The sequence below is a fragment of the Monodelphis domestica genome, chromosome 2 (genome assembly GCF_027887165.1).
Source record: "Monodelphis domestica isolate mMonDom1 chromosome 2, mMonDom1.pri, whole genome shotgun sequence".
NCBI lineage: Eukaryota > Metazoa > Chordata > Mammalia > Didelphimorphia > Didelphidae > Monodelphis > Monodelphis domestica.
The window spans coordinates 495,879,153-495,889,657 of NC_077228.1; positions in this window are offsets into that span (position 1 = coordinate 495,879,153).

Here is a 10,505-nt window from a genome sequence, read left to right on the forward strand (position 1 = left end):
TAGACCTAGGGTGCATCTCAACTACTCAACGCTGATAGAACCACAGTGATTGGTGACAAGGATATGGTCCTGGAGAGATGGGCTGAACACTTGCATAATGTGCACTGATAGATCACCTCATGCTGAAGCCATTGACCACATACCTCAGGTTGAAGTCAGTCCCTCTCTAGCCAAACTTCCAACTGAAGAGATTTTGAAGACCATTAGGTCTCCCTCCTGTGGCCACGCACCTGGTGCCAATTCCATCCCATCGGTTAGTTACCTACCTGGTGGAGATGCTATCAACAACTTTTATTCTTCTATAGTCTCCATTACCAAACAAAATTGTTATCAGATTTCTGGGATATAGATAAGACTTAAAGAATATGAAAATGTTGAATATATTACTTGGTTAAATATAAATATAATATATAAATATTAAATAAATATAAATAAGTAAGTAAAATATAAATATAAATTACATGGTTAAATATAAAAATATATAACTTGCTTAAAAAGAAAAGCAAGCTTTATATAACAGATTTACCATTTCAAGTCCACATCAATAAGCATTTAATTAGCTTCTATTATATGTTCTGTACTAGAAGTTCTAGGGATAGAAAGAAAGGCAAAAAGGCAGTCCTTCCTCTTAAGGAGCTCATGGTTTAATGGGGAAGACACTATATAAACAACTCCATACAAATAAGATACATACAGAATAAGTTAGAGATAATGGCAGAGGGAAGGCACTGAGGAAATGCTTCTTGCAGAAAATGATATTTTAGGTGAGTCCTGAAAGAAACCAGGAGGCAGAGACAAGGAGGGAGAAAACTTCAGGAATGGGAGATGGTTAAATTATGGAGTGTTATATAGGAGAAGCAGCACGGAGGCCATGGCCACTGGATTATAAAGTAGGTGGAGGAAAATAAGATCTAAGAAGATTAGAATGTAGGAAGAGGGACAGCTAGGCAGCTCAGTGGCTAAAAAGCCAGGCTTAGAGTCCTGGGTTCAAATTTTACTTCAGATACTTCTTAGCTATCTCTTAACCCAGCTGCCCAGACCATACTACTCTTCTGACTTGGAAAAAAAGAAAGAGAGAGAGAGAGAGAGAGAGAGAGAGAGAGAGAGAGAGAGAGAGAGAGAGAGAGAGGGAAGAAGGGAGGGAGGAAGAAAGAAAGAAAGAAAAAGAGAAAGAGAGAGAGAAAGAAAGAGAGAGAGAGAGAGAGAAAGAGAGAGAGAGAAAGAAAGAAAGAAAGAAAGAAAGAAAGAAAGAAAGAAAGAAAGAAAGAAAGAAAGAAAGAAAGAAAGAAAGAAAGAAAGAAAGAAAGAAAGAAAGAAAGAAAGAAAGAAAGAAAGAAAGAAAGAAAGAAAGAAAGAAAGAAAGAAAGAAAGAAAGAAAGAAAGAAAGAAAGAAAGAAAGAAAGAAAGAAAGAAAGAAAGAAAGAAAGAAAGAAAGAAAGAAAGAAAGGGAAGGAGGGAGGGAGGGAGGGAGGGAGGGAGGAAGGGAGGAAGGGAGGAACGAACGAACAAAGGAAAACAAAGAAAGAAATAGGAAAAAGCAATTATGAAGGCTTTAAAAGCCAAACAGTTGAACCACTGAGGTTTATGGTATAGAGGTGATGTGGTCAGACTTGTGTTTTTAGAAGATTACTTTTTTTAAGCTAGCTTTAAAGTTTGCAAAATGCTCCTTGATCTTATATCTTGTCTGGTATTTTTAATCCCCATTTTGCAGTTGAGGAAATGAAGACAGACAGTTTAAGTGACAAGTTTAGGATCCCACACAGCCAGCAAGTGCCTAAGGCTAGATCTGAACTCAGGTCCTCCTGACTCCAGGTCCAAAATTCCACCCACCTCTCCACCTAGCTTCTTGGATGGCTAAGTGGAAGCTGTCCTGGAGCAGGGAGAGATTCCAGGTAGGGAGCTAAACAAGAAAGCTGTTGTAATAGTCCAGATGATGAGCTAGAGAAGGAAATAGCAAACCACTGCAATCTCTTTGGCAAGAAACCCCAAATGGGATCACAAAGACTAGGACACGCCTGACCAACAAGTGGTGAGAATGAGTACCAGGGCTGAGGTGATGTCAGAGCACAGAAGATATGAGAGATGTCACAAAGGTGGAATTGACGGGCCTTGGAGGAGAGTGAGAAGTTAAGGATGACACTAAGTTGGAAGGCTGGGACCTGGGTGGGGGGTGATGGTACCCCAAGAGTTAGAGGGAAGTTTGGAAGAGGGGAAGGTCTAGAGAGAAAGAGAATGAGTTCAGTTTGGGATATGATGAGTTTAAGATGTCTATACAACACCTGGTTCAAGATGTCAAATAGAAAGATCAGGGGCTTTTTTTTTTTCTTTTAAGTAAAAAACCTTACCATCTGACTTAGAATCAATAGTATAGGTTCTAAGGCAGAAGAGCAGTAAGGGTTGGGCAATGGAGGTTAAGTGACTTGCCCAGGGTCAAACAGCTAGAAGTGGCTAAGGTCAGAATTAAACCTAGGACTTTCAGTCTCTAGGTCTTGCTCTCAATCCACTGAGTTACCTAGTTGCCCCCAGGTCAGAGCCTTTTTGTTTAATAAGAATATTTTTTTTATTTTACTAAGTACATTTAATAAGAATTTTCCACATAATTTTTCTGAAATTATATAGTCCAAATTATCACCCTCCCTCCCTCCTCCCAGAGATGGCAACAAATTGATCTGGTCTATATACATACCATCATGCAAAATATTTCCATATTGTTCATTTTTGTAAGAGAATAATCATATAAAACCAAAACCCCAAATAAACTAAAATTTTAAAATCTCAAAAAAAAAAGCAAAAAATAATCACATAAAACCAAAACTCCAAGGAAAAATCAGAATAAACTAAAGTAAAAAAAAAAAAGCTTTTATCTACACTCCTACTCTAACAGTTCTTTCTCTGGAGGTGGATAGTAGTCTTTGTCATAAGTCCCTCAGAATTGTCCTGGGTCACTGTATTGCTGAGAGTAACAAAGTCTCTCCTATTTGATCATCCCACAATATTGCTGTTATTGTGTACAGAGTTCTCCTGGTTTTTTGAAAACCCCTCCTGTTTGGGGCTCTCAGAGAGGGCCCCCCACATTCAGTACTTTCAACTTCAAAAATCTAGGAGAGCTTAACTCGGGAGGGAGAGGTCAGTGCAGGAACTCAGGTAACTAACCTTGGGTGTGGACCAAGTAGGGCGGACCACCCCACACCTAAAAGTGAAGTATGGCGCCAACACAAAGCCCCAATATAGGAACTAAAGCTGGATAGATGAACAAAATCAAATAAACCAATGCCAAAGACTATTGCTCATCTCATTTCAAAACAACTGCAAGCAAATATTCAAAGGAAAAAAATGGACTTTCCACAAGGACCACATGAATATAGAAGAAATATAAAGCAAAAGATAAACAAAAGTAAAATAAAAACAAATTCTTGAGAAAAGATTTATAAAGGGAATAATAGCTTAGAAGAGAAGGTAGTAATCCTTACCTAAGAAATGGAATCCCTGAAAACTAGAATAGACCACATAGAAATCAATAACTTCATGAAATAATAATAAATGTTAGAACAAAATCAAAAGATTGAAAAAGTAGGAAAAACACAAGATACTTGTTATAAAAAATAAATGATCTGATGAGCAGATAAGAATACACAAGATCACAAAGCTTCTACTAAAAATGAAAGCGGTCTTAGTATACAAAAGAGATACTTTTTTCCTAAGCAGTGTGAAATGGAGATTCATCATTTTATATAGAATCCTCTTTATGTGTTCTGAAGTGGATATAAAAATGTTGGTGTTTAATTTCAGAATAAAAAAACAACATAAAATAATATAGAAGACACCTTCCTAGAGAGGGGAAAGAAGGAGGGAGAGAATTTGGAATTCAGCATTTAAAAAAAAATTAATGTTAAGGGGGCAGCTGGGTATCTCAGTGGATGGAGAACCAGGCCTAGTGACAGGAGGTCCTAGGTTCAAATCTGACCTCAGACACTTCCCAGCTGTGTGACCCTGGGCAAGTCACTTGACCCTCCTTGCCTAGCCCTTACCACTCTTCTGCCTTGGAACTGATACACAGAATTGATTCCAATACAGAAGATAAGGGTTTAAAAAATTAATGTTAAAAATTGTTTTTACTTATAATTGGGGGAAAATTTTTTTAAAGAGAAACCAACTAACTAAGGATGCATAGAAATTCTTATAACTCTTTTTGCTTTGGTAAAGAAAAGGAAACTAAAGGGAGTGTGTATAAATTGGAGAATGTCTGAACAAACTATGGTATATAAGTATGATGCCACACTATTGTGCTATAAGAAACAAAGGGGACAGTTTCAAGGAAACCTGGGAAGATGCAGAGTGAAGTGATCCAAAACAATTTATACAATGACCACCATATGAGAAAAACAAACAAATATGAAATAACCAGGGATTCTGATCAACACAGTAACCAACCACCTTTCCAGGGGACTAAGGATGAAATATGCCACCTGCTTTCTAATAGAGTGTCAATGGACCCAGTGCAAGATGAGACAGATAATTTTTGGACAAGGTCAACCCCTGGAGATGTTTTACTCTACCATACATGTGTTTAATAAGGGTTTTGTGTTTCTTTTTTCCTAGTTGGGGTGTGGTGAAGGGTAGGAGGGAGAGAAGGATGATTTTTACTGATTAAAAAAATAACATTAGAAAGAAAAAAGAAAATGCCTACATCTTCAGAAAGACAACGGAGTCAGTGGTGCTCTCTCTCTCTGTCTCTCTCTCTGTCTCTCTGTCTCTCTGTCTCTCTGTCTCTCTGTCTCTCTCTCACTGTCACTCTCTCTCTCTCTCTCTGTCTCTGTCTGTCTGTCTCTCTCTCTCTTTGTCTGTCTCTCTCTTTGTCTGTCTCTCTCTCTGTCTCTCTCTGTCTGTCTCTCTCTCTCTCTATCTCTCTCTCTCTTTGTCTCTCTCTGTCTCTGTCTGTCTCTCTGTCTCTCTGTCTCTCTTACTCTCACTCTCTCTTTCTCTCTGTCTCTCTCTCTCTGTCTCTCTCTCTGTCTCTCTCTCTCTCTCGCTGTCTCTCTCTCTGTCTGTCTGTCTCTCTCTCTCTGTCTCTGTCTGTCTCTGTCTGTCTGTCTGTCTGTCTGTCTTTCAGGTACTTGGGGAAATCAGTGTCTGTGGCCTTTCCTACCCCAGAAAGATAAAAGAAATTTGCTGTGGCCCAGCCAGAGAAGAAAGCAAAAATGAAGCGTTGGGCTTCTGATGACAAACAAACCCTCAGATGAAATACTTAAGTAACAAGCCACTCAGGGTGAAGTGAGACAGTATATCCCACAACTGAAAAACAATGACATTGGGAGAGAGGAGGCAAATGCACAAAATAGCTTTCCTTGGCCAAAGGCTTCTGGGAGCATGTGTCCTCTTTGGGAAAAAGTAAAATGTGAACTGAGAATTCAGACTTTGTTAGAGATGTCAGTGAGCTCATTTAATGCATTAAATGTATCCTAAACTATAATGTAATTATGTTTTCCTTTGGGATTACATGAAATTGCAAAGATGATAAGAATCTTCATGGGAAATGAGATACAGGCTAAATTTGAAAATTTTCCCAGAGTACTGGAAGAGACAAAACAAGCCAATGGGTAATAAATTGATGAAATATCACCTCTGAATCATATTACATTTTAAATTCTAGATTGCACTAAGAGGACCAGGTGCTTCTGACTTGGAGAGACTTCCTGAATTATCTGCATCAAGCCCTCCTACATAGAAGCACCTAACCAATCTCCCACCCTTTTTATGTGGGGATAACTCTACAAATGAGACTGCCCTTGTTGTTGTCATTTTTTGGTTGTGGCAAACTCCTTGTAACTCATTTAGGGTTTTCTTGGCAAAGATACTGGAGTGGTTTGCCATTCCCTTCTCCAGCTCATAAGGAAAATGAAGTAAATAGGATTAAGTGACTTATCCAGGGTCATGCAACTAGTAAAGATTTGAATTCAGGTCTTCCTGACTCTTAAGTTTTCTGAGACTAACATTACCCTTACATTTACACATGCTTTTTAAAGTACAATTTCTTGGCCTCTTTTTTTTTTTAACATCATCAGAACTTTTTCATGAATCCTTTTCTTCCTTCTACTCCCCCAAAGCTATTTCACATCACAAATATTTTTAAAGGGGGGGGGGGAGAGGGAGATTTCTAAAAATCAGCAAAACTAATCAATACATCAAAAAAGTATGAAGATATCTATCATGATCCATACCTAGGAATCTCTTCCTTTTTTCATTTTTGAACCCTAAGTATCAGAAAAGTGACAAGGGCTAGGCAATCAGGGTTAATTGACGTGACCAGGGTCACACAGCTAAGAAGTATTTGAGGCCAAATTTGAACCCAGGTCCTCCTGACTCTTGGTCAGGTGCTCTATCCTCTGTGCAACCTAGATACCTCTGAACCTCCTCCTTCGGCCAAGATCATCTCATTTCTCTTCTTTGGGACCATCCTTGTTCTTTTGAACAAATCCTTTTCACAAGACTTTACAAAAATAATTGTCCTTTGCCACATTGCCTGTTCTAATTTTTTGGTTTTGGAAAAAGTCATTGACAAGCTAGGGATCAGGAACTGGTTGAGCTCAGGGACTTCCTCTCCTGTCTAGCCCAAGGGGTGAATTTGTGTTCCCTCCTGCCTAAACTCGGATCTCTCCCACAGCATGCCCTAACTCCTCTATTTCTGACGTCAGGTCCTTGGTATGCAGGACATTTTTACTTCTCCCTCTAGTACTGGGCCCTCCCTGGCTACAGTGACAATCAGAGGGCCTAGTATTTATCCTTGTTGGATCTAGCCTGGAAGGCTGCCTTTCTGGGTTCTTCGGAACCATCAGAACATGCTAGAATTCGATCTATCTTGAAACCAAACGGGATTTCTCGAGCTATGCAGCCAGACTTCCAGCCTGGGGCGAGAAAGATATCAGTACAAGTTCGTGCAGTTTGGGGAAAATCGAAGTCAGTTTCCAGGGGATCTGTATGTTTAGCTCAACAAAGATCCCTCTGTTTACAGGGATCTGCCCTTGGCAATGCATGGTCAGAGGCAGTAGTCATGCTTGGAAGGCACGTTTTGGCAATTCCACTCCCAAGCCTGATGCAGCTTCTTCCCTTCCCATTCCCCACTGTGGGAAGTAGGTCCTCTCCCTAACTACAACGAGCAAGGATTTCTTATCTCATGGTTGGGGTCCTTGGTACGCTCAGACATATATATGTATATATATATATATATTTTTTTTTTGATTCGTTTTTCTTTGATCGCCTTCTGGAATAAAGATGCCCCAGATGTGTGGGTGTTCAGTCGTTTTTTCAGTCCTGTTTTAACTCTATCTGGCAAAGATCCCGGAGTGGTTGGCCATTTTCTTTTCCAGCTCATTTGACAGATGAGAAACTGGGGCAAACGGGGTTAAGTGACTTGCCCAGGGTCATGCAGCTGGTAAGTGTCCAAGACTGGATTTGAACCTATTGTTAAAATTTAACCATAGCCTGTACAGTTTGAAGACTGGATGGATATAAGACAACAGTATTTTCTTCTGCAATGGAAATGCTTGACATAAAGTCATTAAGGGAAAATACCTCCATTAGTCAATTATACTCATAACTTTGATCAACCAGCTGGCACAGTGGGTAGAGCACTGGGCTTAGAATCAGGAAGATTTCATCTTCATGAATTCAAATCCAGCTTCAGACATTTACTAGTTGTATGACCCTGAGTAAAACACTTGACCTGTTTGCCTCAGTTTCCTCACCCATAAAATGAGTTGGCAAAAGAAATGGTAAACCCCTCCAATATCTTTGCCAAGAAAATCCCAGAGAGGGTCACAAAGAACAACAAATTATCTTTGGAAGGTAAACACATTTGGTATGACTCAATAGAGATGTCACTTTTTTTTTATACCCTTACCTTCCCCCTTAGAATCAATATTGTTGGGGCAGCTGGGTGGCTCAGTGGATTGAGAGCCAGGACTAGAGACGAGAAGTCCTAGGTTCAAATCTGGTCTCAGACACTTCCCAGCTGTGTGACCCTGGACAAGTCATTTAACCCCCATTGCCTAGCCCTTGATGAAAATGATAGGAAAATTCATAAGATATTCAATGAAAAATGAGAACTTCACAGGTTTACCAGTAGGAGAGCTCCTCTTTCTCTAAGAAGGCAGTATTTTATTCAAGCCATCAAAAATAAAGTACCTGTATCACCCTGGGCAAGTCACTTACCCCCCATTGCCCAGCCCTTACCGCTCTTCTGCCTTGAAACCAATACACGGTATTGATTCCAAGATGGAAGGTAAGGGGTAAAAAAAAAAAAAAAAAGAATCACATTCTTAATAACTCCAGACCTAAACTTTAACTATTAAAGTCCTGATGTCTAGGTCAGCTGAGCTTGGCTTTTTCCCCCCGATCCCTCAGCTGGAGGATCATCGTGGCAGTAGTCATCCTTTCCTCTGCAAAACATATACAATGGTTTGGTTTTCTGTAATAATATTTTATTTTTTTCCACTTGTACATAAACACAATTTTTGGGAAACGAACTCATCCACAAACTCACCTCCTTTGAACAAGCCATCAAAGAACTCCCTAAGAAAAAAATCCCCAGGTCCAGATGGATTCACAAATGAATTCTATCAAACATTCAAAGAACAACTAATCCCAATATTAAACAAACTATTTGACAGAATAAGCAAAGAAGGAGTTCTGCCAAATTCATTCTACAACACAAACATGGTATCCCAAAGCCAGGCAGGTCAAAAACAGAGAAAGAAAACTATAGGCCAATCTCCCTAATGAATATAGACGCAAAAATCCTAAATAGGATACTAGCAAAAAGACTCCAGCAAGTTATTACAAGAGTCATCCACTATGACCAGGCAGGATTCATACCAGGAATGCAAGGATGGTTCAATATTAGGAAAACCATCCACATAATTGACCGTATTAACAAGCAAACTGACAAAAATCACATGATTATCTCAATAGATGTAGAAAAAGCCTTTGATAAAATACATCCATTCCTACTGAAAACACTAGAAAGTATAGGAATAGAAGGGCCTTTCCTAAAAATAATAAACAGTATATATCTAAAACCATCAGCAAACATCATATGCAATGGGGATAAACTAGAAGCCTTTCCAATAAGATCAGGAGTAAAACAAGGATGCCCATTATCACCTCTATTATTTAACACAAACTCACCTCTTACTAGGCAGCTAGCACCCACCTTCATAATGCTAAACTGCCCACGCCAAGGCTGCCAAGAGTCCTTTTCTAGGCTGCCTAGTCACTGACCTGTGCTCAGAGAAGGAAACAAGAAGGTGGGAGGCAGCCAGACTCAAAATCCCAGCCCAGGCCCCTCTGGGCAAGCATAAATTGACTGGCATTGCTCAAGCAGCTGCCCACTGCCCCTGGGAGGGAAGAGAAATCTCCTTCCCCTCCTCTGCCTTCCCCAAAGTCCCCAAACAGGTGACACCACTTCTCCCCATTTTTCCTATGAGCCTCAGAGAGAGGAAGGAGGTCCTTGCCCAGCACCAGTCCGGGAGAGGGAAAGTAGGAGGCTTAATATGGAAGGTAGAGTTGGGGAAGGAGACAGATGAGCTTTGGTGGGTGGTTCAATTCAAAGACAAGAAAGTATAAGAGTAGTGACCAGTGTGTGGGCTGGGTAAAGAGAGGAGCAGGACCTCATCCTTCAGTCATGGATTAGGGGTGCTGATCCCATTCCTTTCCCTAGCTTCCTTGGAAAGAGGACGCGGGGCCAAAGAATATGCAAATTTTAAGAGGATACGAAGGTAGAAAAAGTACAATTAATACTCCTAATTAAAAATGTGAAGAGAACGAAGTTACCCATAAAATGGAACAGGGCAACAGAATGGATAAGAGAGCAAAACACAACTATATATTATTTCCCAGAATAACAAATATTTCTCCCTGGCAAGTGAGGCTAACCATATCTTTTCTTCAGGGTTTTAGGCATATCCCTGAGAGATTAGGGTTGGAGTATTATTCTCTAGGGGCAGTTAGGCTATATATACAGTGGGTAAAACATCATGAAGACCTGAGTTCAAATCTTGCCTCAGACATTCACTAGCTGTGACCCTAGGCAAGTCACTTAATTTCTATTTGCCTCAGTGCCTCTTGTGTAAGATGGGGATAAAATGGAGAAGGAAATAGCAAACCACTCTAGTATCTTTGCCAAGAAAACCGCCTGGATAAGTCCATGGGATCACAAAGAGTCAGACACAACTGAACAACAATCATTCTCTAATCTCACTGACTCAAGCCTCCATTCTGGTGTGTACCACTCATCAGTGACTTACTTCCATTTAAACAATGAACAGGGGGCAGCGGGAAGCTGGGTGGATCAGTGGATTGAGAGCCAGGCCTAGAGACAGGAGATCCTAGGTTTAAATCTGGCCTCAGATACTTCCCAGCTGTGTGACCCTGAGCAAGTCACTTAACCCCCATTGCCTAGCCCTTACCACTCTTCTGCCTTGGAACCAATACACAGTATTGACTCCAGG